This window comes from Lepus europaeus, chromosome 3 (genome assembly GCF_033115175.1).
Source record: "Lepus europaeus isolate LE1 chromosome 3, mLepTim1.pri, whole genome shotgun sequence".
Taxonomy (NCBI): domain Eukaryota; kingdom Metazoa; phylum Chordata; class Mammalia; order Lagomorpha; family Leporidae; genus Lepus; species Lepus europaeus.
In genome coordinates, this window is record NC_084829.1 from 28,886,975 (window position 1) to 28,900,578 (window position 13,604).

The window sequence follows — 13,604 nt, forward strand, 5'->3', positions numbered from 1 at the left end:
AAAAAGACTTTGCTTTTCTCCAAAACTAGATTCACTGTGAGTTTCTGGGTCCATTGTATAAGAATTCCACAACACTTTTTCCGTATATGACTGGATGAAAACAGAAATATCCGTTTGTGTTGTGGCTAACTCAACCCCAGATCTTGCTACAGCCTCTGTGTTTGTGTTTTCTGCATATTATCAATGGACATTGGTTTTGAATGAATTTTAGCAGGAGACATTTTGTTTTGTGCTGGCAAATGGTAATTGCTTCCACAAAAGTAAAAAAAAAAAAAAAAACCTCTACACATTCTTTTTTTCTAGGGAGAAAGCTAGAGGAACTGTGGCAAACAAACATGATATTTCTGTTTGTAGAGATGAAATTTTATGCACTTGCCTAAGAAAAAGACTTTGCTTTTCTCCAAAAGCAGTTGGACTGTGATTTTCTGGGTCCACTGCATACGAATCCCACAACACTTTGTCCGGATATGACGAGATGAAACCAGGAATATCCTCTTATGTTGTGGCTATCTCAGTCCCAGACCTTGCTACAGCCTCTGTGTTTGTGTTTGCTGGATATTATCAATGGACATTACGGTTTTGAATGAATTTTACTAGGACACATTTTGTTTTGTGCTGGCAAATGTTAATTGGTTCTACAAAAAGAAAAAAACCTATACACATTAGTGTTTTCTAGGGAGAAAGCTATAGGGACTGTGGCAAACAAATATGATATTTCTGTTTGTATAGATGAAATTTTATGCACTTGCCTAAGAAAATGACTGCTTTTATCCAAAACCAGTTTGACTGCGATTTTCTGGGTCCATTGCATACACACTCCACAACACTTTGTCCAGATATAACAGGGTGAAACCAGTAATATCCACTTTTGTTGTGGAAAACTGAATCCCAGATCTTGCTACAGCCTCAGTTTTTGTGTTTTCTGGATATTATCAATGGACTTTATGCATGGAATGAATTTTAGCAGGGAACATTTTGTTTTGTGCTGGCTAACAATATTTGTTTCTACAAGAAGACAAAACCTCTACGCATTGGTGTTTTCTAGGGAGAAAGTAGAGCAACTGTGGTAAACAAACAGGATATTTATATTTGTAAGCATGATCTTTTATCCATTCTTTCAAGAAAAGACTTTGCTTTTTTCCAAAACCAGTTTGACTGTGATTTTCTGGGTCCATTGCGCATGAATTCCACAACACTTTGCCCATATATGACTGCATGAAACAAGGAATATCCTCCTGTGTTGTGGCTAGCTCAATCCCAGATCTTGCTACAGCTTCTGTGTTTGTTTGTGTTTTCTGCATATTATCAATGGACTTTACGGTTTTGAATGAATTTTAGCAGGGAACATTTTGCTTTGTGCTGGCAAATGGTATTTGGTTCCACAAGAAGACAAAACCTCCTCACATTCATGTTTTCTAGGGAGAAAGTAGAGCAACTGTGGGAAACAAACAGGATATTTATATTGTTGGCATGACATTTTATCCACTTGCCCAAAAAAAAGACTGTGCGGTTATCCAAAACCAATTTGACTGTGAGTTTCTGGGTCCCTTGCAGATGAATTCCAGAACACTGTGTCCACATGTGACTGGATGAAACCAGAAATATCCAGTTATATTGTGGCTAACTTAATCGCAGACCTTACTACAGTCTCTATGTTTGTGTTTTCTCGATATTATCAATTGACTTATGGTTTTGAATGAATTTTCACAAGTTTCATTTGGTTTTGTTCTTGCAAACGTTAATTGGATCCACATGGAGAAAAAGCCTATACACAATCATGTTTCTAGGGAGAAAGCTAGAGCAACCGTGGCTAACATGATATTTGTGTTTGTATACATGACAGTTTATCCACTTGCCCAAGAAAAAGACTGTGCTTTTCTCCAAAACCAGTTTGACTGTGATTTTCTGGGTTCATTGCACACAAATTTCAAACACTTTGTTTGGATATAACCGGATCATACCAGAAATATACAGTTGTGTTGTGACTAACTCAATCCCTTATCTTGATACAGCCTCTGTGTTTGTATGTTGTTCTGGATATTATCAATGCACTTTACGTTGTGGAATGAATTTTAGCAGTTTGGTTGTGATTTTCTGGGTCCATTGCATACAAATTCCACAATACTTTGTCCGGATATGACTGGATGAAATCAGAAATATCAAGTAATATTTTGTTTCGTGCTGCCAAATAAGAACTGGTTCCACATGGAGACAAAACCTCTACACATTTGGGTTTTCTAGGGAGAAAGCTAGAGCAACTACTGCAAACATGATATTTATATTTGTAAACATGACATTGAATCCACTGGCCCAGGGGAAAAAAAAACTGTGCTTTTCTCAAAACCAGTTTGAGTGTGATTTTCTGTGTCCATTGAATACGAATTCCACAACAATGTGTCCGGATATGTCTGGATAATACCAGCAATATCTTGTTGTGTTTTGGCCAACTGAAATCCACATCATACTACAGCCTCTGTGTTTGTGTTTTCTGGATATTCTCTATGGACTTTACAGTTTTTAATGAAGTTTAGCATGCAACATTTTGCTCCATGCTGGCAAATGCTAATTGGTTCCATATGCACACAGAACCTCTACACACTCATGTTTTCTAGGGAGAAAGCTAGAGCAACTGCGGGAAACAAACAAGATACTTATGTTTGTAAACATGACATTTTATCCACTTACCCAAGAAAGTCTTTGTTTTTCTCCAAAACAACTTTGACTGTGATTTTCTGTGTCCATTATGGTTTGGAATGAATTTTAGCAGTGAACATTTTGTTTCATACTGGCTAAAAATAACTGGTTCCACACGGAGACAAAAACTACAGATTCCTGTATTCTAGGGAGAAAGCTGGAGTACCTGTGGCAAACTAGCACGATATTTGTTTTTGTATACATGGCATTTTATAAACTTGCCCAAGTAAAAAACTTTGCTTTTCTCAAAAACCACTTTGACTGTGATTTTCCATGTCATTTTCACACAAATTCCTCAACACTTTGTAGGGATATAACTGGATGAAACAAGAAATATCCTGTTGTGTTGTGGCTAACTCAATCCCAGTACTTGCTACAACCTCTGTGTTTGTGTTTTCTGGATATTATCAATGGACTTTATGGTTTTGAATGAATTTTAGCAGGTGATATATAATTTGGTGCTGGCAAATGCTAATTGTTGGCACAGGAGAAAACCCTCTGCACATTCATGTTTTCTAGGGAGAAATCTAGAGCAACTGCTGCAAACATGGTATTTATGTTTGTAAACATGACATTGAATCCCATTTCCCAGGAAAAAGACTGGCCTTTTCTCCAAAACAAGCTTGATTGTGATTTTCTGGGTCCATTGTATATGAATTTCACAACACTTTATCTGCATGTGGCGGAATCAAACCAGAAATATCCGGTTATGTCGTGGTTAACTCAAATCCAGCTCTTGCTACAGTCTCTGTGTTTGTTTTTTTCTGGATATTCTCTATGGACTTTACTGTTTTGAATGAATTTTAGCATGTAACATTTTGTTTAATGCTGTCAAATGGTAATTGGTTCAACATGCAGACAAAACCTGTACACATTCGTGTTTTATAGGCAGAAAGCTAGAGCAAGTGCTGGAAAAACAGGATATTTATGTTTGTAAAATTGACATTGATTCCACTTGCCCAAGGAAAAGATTTTGCTTTTCTCCAAAACTAATTTCAGTGTGATTTTCCATATCATTTTCACACTAATTCCACAACACCTTGTCCGGACATGACTGAATCAAACCAGAAATATCTGGTTGTATAGTGGCTAACTCAATCCCACATCTTGCTACAGCCTCTGTGTTTGTTTTTTATGGATATTATCAATGGGATTTACAGTTTTGAATGAATTTTGAAGGGAATATATAATTTGGGGGTGGCAAGCGCTAATTGTTTCCAGATGAAGAAAAAACCTCTATACATTCGTGTTTTCTAGGGAGAAAGCTACAGCAACTGCTGCAGAGATGATATTTATGTTTGTAAACATGACATTGAATCCTCTTGCCCAGGAAAAATAATGGGATTTGCTGCAAAACCAGTTTGACTGTGATTTTCTGAGTCCATTGCATACGAATTCCACAACACTTTGTCCAGATATGACTGGATCAAACCTGAAATATTAGGTTGTGTTGGGGCTAACTCAATCCTAGAAGTTTCTACAGCCTCTGTGTACCTGTTTTCTGGATGGTATCAATGGACTTTATGGTTTGGAATGAATTTTAACAGGGAACATTTTATTTTGTACTGGTTAGTGCTAATTGGTTCAATAAGACAAAACGTCTACACATTCCTGTTTTCTAGGGAGAAAGCTCGAGCATCTGTGGCAAACAAAAATGATATTTATGTTTGTAGACATCATATTTATTCACTTTCCCAAGAAAAAGACTTTGCTTTTCTCCAAAACCAGTTTGGATGTGATTTTCTGGGGCCATTGCATACAAATACCTTGACACTTTGTCCGGATATGACTGGACCATACCAGAAATATCTGGTTGTGTTGTGGCTAACTCAAATCCAGGTATTGCTATAGCCTCTGTGTTTGTGTTTGCTGGATATTATCAATGGGCTTTAGGTTTGGAATGAATTTTACCAGGGAACATTTCAGTTGTGCTCCCAATCACTAATTGGTTACACATAGAGACAAAATCCTACAAATTTGTGTTTTCTAGGGAGAAAGCCAGTGCAACTGTGACAAACAAACATGATATTTGTGTTTGCATACATGAAATTTTATCCACTTATTCAGGAAATAGACTGTGCTTTTCTCCAACACCACTTTTACTGTGATTTTCTGTGTCCTTTGCATACGAATTCCAAAACAACTTGTCCGGATATGACTGGACCATACCAGAAATATCCGGCTGTGTTGTGGCTAAATCAAATCCAGATCTTGCTACAGCCTCTGTGTTTGTTTGTGTTTTCTGGGTATTATCAATGGACTTCATAGTTTTCAATGAATTTTAGCAGAGGACATTTTGTTTTGTGCTGTCAAACATTAATTGGTTCCGAATGGAGACAAAAACTCTACACATTCGTGTTTTCTAGGGAGAAAGCTAAAGCAACTGAGGTAAACAAACATGATATTTGTGTTTGTATACATGGCATTTATCCATTTGCCCAAGGAAAAGACTTTGCTTTATTCAAAACCAGTTTGTCTGTTATTTTTGGATCCATTGCATATTAATTGCACAACACTTTTTTCCGCACATGACTGGATCATACCAGAAATATCCGGTTGTGTTGTCACAAACACAAATCCAGATCTTGCTACAACCTCTGTGTTTGTGTTTTCTGGATATTCTCTATAGACTTTATGGTTTTGAATGAATTTTAGCATGTAACATTTTGTTTTGTGCTGCCAAGCGCTAATTGGTTCCACATGCAGAAAAAACCTCTACACATTCGTGTTGTCTAGGGAGAAAGCTAGAGCAACTGCATTAAAAAAAACATTATATTTATGTTTGCAAACATGACATTGAATCCCCTTACCCAAGAAAAGTACTTTGCTTTTCTCCACAACCAGTTTGACTGTGATTCTTATTTGTCCATTGCATACAAATTCCTCAACATTTTATCTGGTTATAACTGGATGAAACCAGAAATATCCGGTTGTGTTTTGGCTAACTGAAATCCAGATCTTGCTGCAGCCTCTGTGTTTGTTTGCATTTTCTTGATATTCTCTATGGACTTTACGATTTTGAATTAATTTTAGCAGGGAACATGTTATTTTGTGCTGGCAAAGGCTAATTGTTTCCACATGGAGAAAAAATGTCTACACATTCGTGTTGTCTAGGGAGATATCTAGAGCAACTCTGGGAATCATGATATTTATGTTTTTAAACATGACATTGAATCCACTTACCCAGGAAAATCCCTGTGCTTTTCTCCACAACCAACTTGACTGTGATTTTCTGGGTGCATTCCATGTGAATTCCACAATACTTTTTCTGGATATGACTGGACCAAACCAGAAATATGTGGTTGTGTTCTGGCTAACTGAATCCCACAACTTGCTACAGCCTCTGTGTTTGTTTGTGTTTTCTGGATATTCTCTATGGACTTTATGTTATGGAATGAATTTTAGCAGGAAACATTTTATTTTGTGCTGGCCAACGCTAATTAGTTAGTTCCACATGGAGAAAAACCTCTACACATTTGCGTTTTCTAGGGAGAAATCTAGAGCAACTGTGGGAAACAAACATGATATTTATGTTTGTATGCGTGACATGAATCCACTTCCCAGGAAAAAGACTGTGCTTTGTCCAAAACCAGTTTGAGTGTGCTTTTCTGGGTCCTTTGCATACGAATTCCACAACAGTTTGTCCGGATATGACTGTATCATACCAGAAATATTCGGTTGTGTTTTGGCTAACTCAATCCTAGCAGTTTCTACAGCCTCTGTGTACCTGTTTTCTGGATATTATCAATGGACTTTATGATTTGGAATGAATTTTAGAAATTTAGTTTTGTGCTGGCAAACACTAATTGGTTCCATATGCAGACAAAACCTCTACACATTAATTAATTAATGTATTTACAAATTGTTGTTTGGAACAGTTTTTAAAACATTTTAGAGGCTGGTGCTATGGTGTAATGTGTAAAGCCGCCACCTGCAGTGCTGGCATCCCATATAGGTACCAGTTCATGTCCTAGTTGCTCCACTTCTGATTCTGCTCCCTGCTATGGCCTAGGAAAGCAGTAGAAGATGGCCCAAGTGTTTGAGCCCCTGCACCTGCGTGGCAGAGCTGGAAGAAACTCCTGGCTCCTGGCTTCAGATCAGCACAGCTCTGGCTGTTGTGGCCATTTGGAGAGTTAACCAGCAGATGGAAGACCTCTCTCTCTCTCTCTCTCTCTCTCTGCTTCTCTGCCTTTCAAATAAATAAATAAATCTTTAAAATAAATGATAACTGCTAATGCTAATACTTTATAAAAGCAGCCTCCATCAGAGGTGCTTCCCCCTTAAAGTTAATCATTAATATTTTAGTTCCCTGGCTTATGCAGTGGGCCAAGCCATGTTGAGTCTAGGCAGGCACCATTTGCTCTTACCAGCCGCCTTGGTAACAGAAATTCCATTGCACTGGACAGTTGGCTGGTCCAATCCCACAGTGTACTATGCCATTTTCCAAACAACAGCTGTCACCTGAGTCCTTATTTTTCTAATGCCTCAGGTCTGTACAATAAACCAAACTGCTCTAAACCATTCAAATAACTGATAATTCTCCAAAGGAATGACCTAGCTTTTCTAAGTTAATTTGTATTTTGTAGTCAGGGATATAAGCAATAACCTAGACAAGGGGGAGAATATACACAGAATTGTTTACAGTTTTTTAAAAAAAAGATTTATTTATTTGAAAGAGTTACACATAGAGAGAATGAGAGAGAGAGAGAGAGAGAGAGAGAGAGAGAGAGTCTTCCATCCACTGGTTCACTCCACAATTAGCTGTAATGGACAGAACTCTTTCAATCCGAAGCCAGGAGCCAGGAGTTTCTCCCAGGTCTCCCACATGGGTGCAGGGGCCCAAAGACCTGTGCCATGCTCCACTGCTTTCCCAGGCCACAGCAGAATATTGGATCAGAAGAGGAGTAGCCAGGACTCAAACTGGCACCCATATGGGATCTGGCACTACAGGTGGCAGTCATTCCAGGGTCCTAGTTCATTTCATGGTGTGTCTTGTCCATCTTTTACATCCTTAGAATCTCTTATTGAGTCCTCTGTAATCTTCCAACAGATAAGGGAAAAGGGAATATAAAGGCAGACATTTGGCACAGCAGTTAAGCTGCCCCTTGGGACACCCTCATCCAATTCCAGATGGCCTGGTTCAAATCCCAGGACTTCACCTCCAATTCAGATTCCCTCTAATGCACACTCTAGAAGGTAGAAGGTGATGAGATTAAGTCCTTGGGCCCCTGAACCCCCATGTGGGAGTTTCAGTCTCCCAACTTTGGCCTGACCTAGCCCTGGCTGTTGCTGGGTATTTGAGAGTGAAGCAGCAGATTGAAGATTTTCTCTCTCTCTCTCTCTCCTTCTCCCTCTCCCTCTCCCTCTCCCTCTCCCTCTCTCTCTCTCTCTCTCTCCCCCCCTCTCTCCCTCTCCCTCTCCCTCTCCCTCTCCCTCTCCCTCTCCCTCTCTCTCATAAATGCATACATAAAACTCCAGAGTATAGGGTGGGGGCTCATCTGTTCAACTTCCAAAGGGCCTGGGGAATGTACTTCAGTAGTGAGTCCTATGAGAAGAGGAAATGGATTCAATGAACATCTGTGCAGTCCCTAGAGTATCAGCTCTGCTGATTTCTTGCCTGCAATTTTAGATGGGATACTTAACCACTCTATGCCTTCACTTCTTCATCTATAGCATTAAGTTAATGATATCATCTATGTTATGTGACAAGATTAAGCAAGGATTAATACACATGAAACATTTAACACAGAAGCTAGCACACAGTGAGCGCTTGATAAATGCATCAAGCTGTACTGGCGCCATCTTTTAGAGACCATAATGCATGTTAGTGTAGAAGTCCTCAGAAGTCTCAAGGAGAGACTGTTTTTTTTTTTTTTATTAAATGTTGATTAACCCAGGCTTTCCCAAACATGTTTGTCCTGCAAAACTGTCTTTTTTTTTTTTGGGTATGACACCTTTCAGCATCCAGTGAAACTGGTATTTAGTCTTTCTGACAAGTACATCTCTTTGGCTCCATTGGAAAGATAGGTGGGTTCTGGAGGAAGTTTAGTAAACCAAGGTCTGAAAATATTGATTCTAGAGAGCATTAAAATTCATCCTCTATTTGTTAAATGCTTATGAAGCATTTCCAGACATACTGACATACTCTGTTAGCTCACTTGGTTATTACTATTATGATTGTGCCTTAGCATAGGTACTGTGTATATTATCTATATTACATATATACATATATTCTATATATATATATATACATCATATGTGAATACATATATTCATAGGGATAAAAAATGGAGGCTCAGTGAGGTAAAACCAGTGCCTTCGTCGCAGAGCTGGTAATTGCTAGAGATGATATCCAAGCCCAAATGTATCTGACCTTGAGAGTCTACAGATTTTTTAAGAAATGGTACTGCAGCCAAGCTCTAAAAACATAGCTCTCCAGTGGCCTTTAAAGAAAGCTGGACCTCAGCGCTAACAAAACACTGGAATAGCTTGCTGCTTTTTGTCAGCCTTCTTGGGGAAGGATAATAGGTGTGTGGTTACCAACAAGCTCTTTGACATTGAGATGTAGGAGAATTTAGAGCATTGTGATTTAGGAATTTTGAGGGGATGTCAGAGGGTTCAGGGTCTGAATTACAGATAAAAGAATATATACCCTACCAACCTAACTAAGGTTATCACAATGTCCCTGTTTGATGTATATATGTTCCCCTTTATTTTTTATACTCTCCAATGTACTCAAGAAACTTTAGAAAATAGAAATGGATCAATTTAAAGTTTTAATTCTGAAAAAAAAAACTGCTCTTTGTAATGTACAGGACCATTCTCATTTGACAGGAGACATAGACGCTTACCTGAATCTAGGTTGAAAATGTGATGTAAAAAGTAATTATGATACATATACTTCGCAATTAAAAAAAATCTCATTCTGGACAACTATTTATGCTATACTCGGCAGATCCAATAGGATGTTCATTTCTTTCTGATATTGTTATTAAAAGTTATTCTTTGTAACTTTTTTTGTATTATATGCAACATGTATTTACTTGAATGGAAGAGTGAGAGAGTGAGAGATCTCACATCTGCTGGTTCACTCTTCAAGATTCCTCCATGAACTTGAGCTGGGCCAGGCAGGATCCAGGAACCTGGAGCTCTATTCAGGGCCCTGACTTGGGTGGCCGTGGCAGGGACTCCAGGACTAGGATCATGAACCACCTCATTCTCATGTGCATTAGCAAGAAGCTGGGTTAGATGCATAGTTTACAGGGCTCCCAATGGCACTTGGATATCGATGCCATTGTCCCTTGTGGCAGCTTCACCTGCTGCACATTCACGCCTGCTGCAACTTCTGCTTTTTAACTGCTTCCAACTTCTGGAATTCTTTCTTGGTACTGCTTTTCTGTATTGGAATATTCCTGAATAGAGGATAGGTGTGTGCATCGATTTCACATTCACAGTCATCAATGTTTTCACGAATGGATCAGTACCAACATGTTATAGACGTGACATGCAGATGAGGGATAGGAGAAGAGGAGGAGAATGATATCAACCCAGGACTCTGAGGAACTGCCTGACAATCACTGGTTAGTTTTAGCAATCATTTTGCTAATGTGAAATGCAAGGTATACAGGAACAACAGTTTGGTTGAGTAGTGTATCAGCAGTTGAAACCGTTTCTAGAAATGAAATGTGTGACTGCCCTAGTGGTATCTATACTCTGTGTGTGTGTCAAGTCATGGGCTTACTTTCTTACATTCCCATGGAAACCAACTAGTACCCTGGGGGATCTGGAGGGGGAATCCACTGTGGGATCAGGCGATTCAGAGAGAGGGGTTTCAAGGGAGTTGACTCTGCATGAGGACTTCAGCGTCCTGACACTCTGCACCAGCTTAGTCGCGCCAGACTGCAGGGACCGCTTTCCCAAATCGTCATCAAGGCTTAGTCAAGTCCCACTGAGCTTGGAAAGCAACCCAAGTGTGGGGATCCCCCCTGTGCATGCACACTGAGCACTCCTGGCTGGCCTGCTTGTGTGCACATGCACAGCCCACAGAGCTCATGAGGGAGGCGCGCCTGTGCAGTTGTGTGTGCAGGCGTTGCTTGGCAACACTTATTGTGAGCTCAGAGAAGCGCCCGGAGCCCCTGGCTTGCAGCTGCACACAGCTGCCACAGGTTCCTCAGGCCTCGGAGTCTGTGAGAGGTGGCCGCCAGTTTTGGCTCGGGAGAAGGCTTGCTCCTTCCCATTTTGGAAGGGGGGTCAGGTGTGAAAATGGTGGGTAGGATGCAATCCCAGTCCGGGGTCTGCCAGCGCAGGTGAAGCGGCCCCAGACAACCTTAGGTACGGACTTCATGACCCACCTCCTCCTTGAATAATTCATCCGTTTTCACAGCTTTTGCATAGGCTGTGGTGGTGTTTCTGAGGGTCTAATCATGTCACCTGCAGATATGAACTTTTGGTTTTTCTTTTAATCCTACACCCTGTAAGTGAGAGCCCTGCTTTGTCCAGCCCCTCTAAGAGTGACAGACTTGGTTTGTCCGGGCCCTGTGGCTGTGTCAGTCTTGCTTTGTCCCACCCCTCTGGGCATGGCAAGCCTGCTTTGTACCACCCCTCTGGTTGTAACAGTCTAGCTTATTTCTGGCCCCTGGGAATGGCAACCCTGCTTTATTCTGCCCCTGTGGGAGTGACAGCCATTCTTAGTCCCATCCCCTGGGACTGACAGCTCTGCTTTGTCCCACCCTCTGGGTGTGACAAACCTGCTTTGTAACATCCCCTGAGATGGAAAGCCTGGCTTTGCCCTGCCAATCTGGGTGTGACAGCCCTGCTTCATCCTGCCCCTTTGGGAGTGAGAGCCCAGCTTTGTCCTGGCCCACTGGGAGTGACAGCCCTGCTTTGTACCGCCACCTGGGGCTGACAGCCCTGCTTTGTCCTGCCCTCTGGGACTGAGAGCCCTGCTTTATCCAGCCCCTCTCAGAGTATCTGCCCTGCTTTGTCCCACCCCTCTGGGCGTGACAGCCCTGCTTTGTACTGCCACTCTGGCTGTGGCAACCTTGCTTTGCCCCGCCCCTCAGGTTGTGGCAGTCCTGCTTGCCCCTAACTCTGGGCGTGGCAGCCCTGCTTTCCTTGACCCCTGCCATTGACAGCACTGCTTTGTTCTTCCCCTTGGTGCATGGCAGCCCTGCTTTGTACCACCCCTCCTGTTGTGACAGTCATGCTTGTCCCTGCTCCCTGGGAGTGACAGCCCTGCTTTATTCTGCCCCTGTGGGAGTGACAGCCCTGCTTTGTCCCTGCCCCCTGGGACTGACAGCCCTGCTTTGTCCCGCCCTCTGGGAGTGAAATCCCTGCTTTGTCCCGCCCTCTGGGTGTGAAAGCACTGCTTTATCCCGCCCCTCTGGGAGTGAGAACCCTGCTATATCTTGGCTATCTGGGAATGACAGCCCTGCTTTGTCCCATCCCCAGGGACTGAGAGCCCTGCTTTGTCCAGCCCCTCTCAGAATATCTGCCCTGCTTTGTCCCGGCCCTTTGTCTGTGACAGTCTTCTTAGTCCCACCCCTCTGGGTGTGACAGCCCTGCTTTGTACTGCCCCTCTGGCAGTGGCAACCTTGCTTTGTCCCGCCCCTCTGGTTTTGGCAGTCCTGCTTGTCCCTCACTCTGTGCATGGCAGCCCTGCTTTGTACCACCCCTCTTGTGGCAGTGCTGCTTTCTCCCACGCCCTGGGCATGGTAGCCTTGCTTTCCTTGACCCCAGGGATTGACAGTACTGCTTTGTTCTGCCCCTCTGGGTGTGGCAGCCCTGCTTTGAACCATCCTCTGGGACTGACAACCCTGCTTTGTCCCACCCTCTGGGAGTGACAGCCATGCTTTGTACCAACCCCTGAGGTGGACAGCCAGGCTTTGCTCCAGCCCTCTGGGTGTGAAAGCCCTGCTTTATACCACCCGTTTTGGAGTGAGAGCTCTGCTATATCTTGGCTCTCTGTGAGTGATAGCCCTGCTTTATTCTGCCCCTGTGGGAGTACAGCCCTGCTTAGTCCCTTCCCCTGCACTGAGAGCCCTGCTTTGCCAGCCCCTCTCAGAGTATCTGTCCTGCTTTGTCCAGGCCCTTTTGTTATGGCAATCTTGCTTTGTCCCGCCCCTCTGGGCATGGCAGCCATGCTTTGTACTGCCCCTCTGGTTGTGACAGTCCTGCTTTGTCCCACGCTCTGGGCATGGCATCCCTGCTTTCCTTGACCCCTGCCATTGACAGTACTGCTTTGTTCTTCCCCTTGGTGCATGGCAGCCCTGCTTTGTACCACCCCTCCTGTTGTGACAGTCATGCTTGTCCCTGCTCCCTGGGAGTGACAGCCCTGCTTTATTCTGCCCCTGTGGGAGTGACAGCCCTGCTTTGTCCCTGCCCCCTGGGACTGACAGCCCTGCTTTGTCCCGCCCTCTGGGAGTGAAATCCCTGCTTTGTCCCGCCCTCTGGGTGTGAAAGCACTGCTTTATCCTGCCCCTTTGGGAGTCAGAACCCTGCTTTGTCCTGGCTCTCTGGGAATGACAGCCCTGCTTTGTCCCATCCCCAGGTACTGAGAGCCCTGCTTTGTCCAGCCCCTCTCAGAATATCTGCCCTGCTTTGTCCCGGCCCTTTGTCTGTGACAGTCTTCTTAGTCCCACCCCTCTGGGTGTGACAGTCCTGCTTTGTACTGCCCTTCTGGCAGGGCAACCTTGCTTTGTCCCGCCCCTCTGGTTGTGGCAGTCCTGCTGGTCCTGCCCTCTGGGAGTGACAGCCATGCTTTGTACCAACCCCTGAGGTGGACAGCCCGGCTTTGCTCCACCCCTCTGGGTGTGAAAGCCCTGCTTTATACCACCCATTTTGGAGTGAGAGCTCTGCTATAACTTGGCTCTCTGTGAGTGACAGCCCTGCTTTAATCTGCCCCTGTGGAA